At 38.8% G+C, this 2,406-nt stretch overlaps 1 pseudogene; it reads right to left on the reverse strand.

The window, feature by feature from the left end:
- Positions 1–1,795: 1,795 nt before the first annotated feature.
- The window catches only part of LOC107709779 (chymotrypsin-like protease CTRL-1), a 2,325-nt pseudogene continuing 1,714 nt past the window's right edge, over positions 1,796–2,406 (reverse strand).

The following is a 2,406-nucleotide window of genomic DNA, read 5'->3' on the forward strand; positions in this document are numbered from 1 at the left end:
ATTGTAAAATTTAAAAAAATTTATACTACGATAAAACCATGGCTAATTTTGGTAAGGGTTGTTTTGTCCACATGTTTTTGTTGAAGAAATTAAAGAGGCTGTAGCATTTCTATCGCAAAAAGGTGTCCAAAAATTTAAAAATTAAGTGGATATTTGAATTAAATGTTTGGTCAATATTAAACAAGGATTTGATCGTCCTGTAAGTGAAACAACAGCAATTATCAGGCCTTTGGTGCCCTTTGCAGGCATTTGTAATATACAATGCATTCACTAGTAAATAACCACAGCACGAGAGTATCTTTATGTCAACAGGCAGATTAACAGAACCACAACACTGCTGTGTGAAAGGAACTGGACCAGACAACGTTCTGTAACGTCATACAGTGAGAGTTCAGTAACTTGCTTGGATGTAATCTGTGTGTCATCTGTGTTCCATAAATAGTGCTGCTTCAAAGTCTCAATTTTAAATATGGGGATGGAAAAATAGGAATTGTCCTATTGTTTAAATGTGATCATTAAACTTTATACGGCTGTGATTTAACTAATTCAACGTGAACACTTCATGTTTCAAAATAAAAACGCAGTTAGCAATCACCAAATAAATAACCCACATTTATGCCAATGTTGTTTTGATCTACTGATGATGAATAATTCATATTTTGTGTGATTTATGGTGTTTAAATCATACCTGTAAACTCACATTTCAGCCAGGAAAGTTTTGATGTCATTTTCCTTTCATATTACCTCCGTATAATGCCCATAATAACGGAGTGTTTGTTTACTTTATGTAACGGCTATATAATTCTGCAGTTCCACAAGCGCCACCTCGTGGCAAAGAGTGAATTTGCATATTCGCTTATATTCACATTTTATGCAGAACAGTGTTGTGAATGTCAATTGGCATATTAACAAGACAAAAAACGAAATTTGACAAATAATTGTTAGGAAGCTTAAAAAAAGAAGAAGAAAAAAGAGGTTGTTTGGGGTCGGGGGGCCTGTAATGCTGTAGCCCAGGGGCCTTTGGTTATCTTAAGGCGCCCCTGCTGTCTGTGTATGGGTGTGTCACAGCCACAGGTAGGTGAAGGGTGTTTTGCTGTGTAGGCCGATTGTGCCCTTATGCCCTGTTGTCAAGCCTCGGTTCCTGTACCTTGACCCTTGGATGTCCTTGCTGACTCAGGTCGCCCATTGTTGCATTTTGTGAAGTGTTAATTGAGTTTGTTATATACAAACTGTTGTGCTCAGTGATTGCTTCTCTTTCTCTTCCTGTTATGTAATAACCCTTTTAACTGTAATATATATATATTTTTTTTGTATATCTGCGTCTCCTGCCAATTCATTGTGAGCTAACCTGTGTTGCCTAAATTAAATTTATGGAATATAGGTCCCTGGGCGAGATCCCGGGTGGCATAGTCGTGCTCAATCCTTAATCCCTCAGTGCTCTGCCACATTTTTAACAGTTTCTCTCCATTTTGTATTTAGGTCTTAAAGGATTAAACAGACTGATCTATATCATCTTGGCATGCCTACAAATTATTATTAATTATGTACACATTATAAGTTAGGTTTTAATTTCAGATAAATAATTACACACTTCATTATAATTATTGTTTTTATTGTATTAATTCTAACATGAACTAAAATCAAAACAGTAACATGAAGTAACAGCCAGATGACAGGAACCACAGACTGTCCGAAGACCCAAACTCAATGAAAAGACACAAACAGGGATCAGCAGCAGTAAATATTAATGATCTGCTTCTGTCTCCTCTGCAGGATAAATACTCAGAATGGTGCTCTAGTTGGAAGCGATAGTCCTGTCGATCCAGGAGCGCAGTTGGGAGATGCGGGCGTAGACTGCAGGGAAACGGGTGTCACAAGTGTTTCTTCCCCAGGACACAGAGCCCACCAGAGACCAGACCCCTGAACGCTCACACACCAGAGGACCACCAGAATCACCCTGTGGAAAACACACATTTGAGATTAAACAGCAGAAACACTGATACAGTAATGTGTTTGTCTTGATCTGTCTTCACGTACCACGCAAGATGATGATCCAGATCCTCGAGCACAGATCATGGCATCAGTGATAGTGCTCTGACACCAGATCTGACTGCACACAGCAGGACTTATGATGGGGATGCCTGTTTGCTGCAGGATCAGAGGGCTCGCTAAAAAAGAGAGCGAGAAAAAAACAACAGACAGGATGTTCAGAGTCATGTGAGCAAGTAATATCCAATAGTATTTCTTGCCGTTCATCTTTGTTTTACAGGTGACTTAGGGGAGCGCGGGGCACAAAGTAATGCGGGGTAAGTTGTAACACACGTGGTTTAAATATTTCCACACATGCTAGCATAACCAAATTTACAGCATTTACTAGTTACTATATCAAGATTATATAGAGAAAAA

This window comes from Sinocyclocheilus rhinocerous, unplaced genomic scaffold (assembly GCF_001515625.1).
Source record: "Sinocyclocheilus rhinocerous isolate Xijiao unplaced genomic scaffold, SAMN03320098_v1.1 scaffold1769, whole genome shotgun sequence".
Classification (NCBI taxonomy): domain Eukaryota; kingdom Metazoa; phylum Chordata; class Actinopteri; order Cypriniformes; family Cyprinidae; genus Sinocyclocheilus; species Sinocyclocheilus rhinocerous.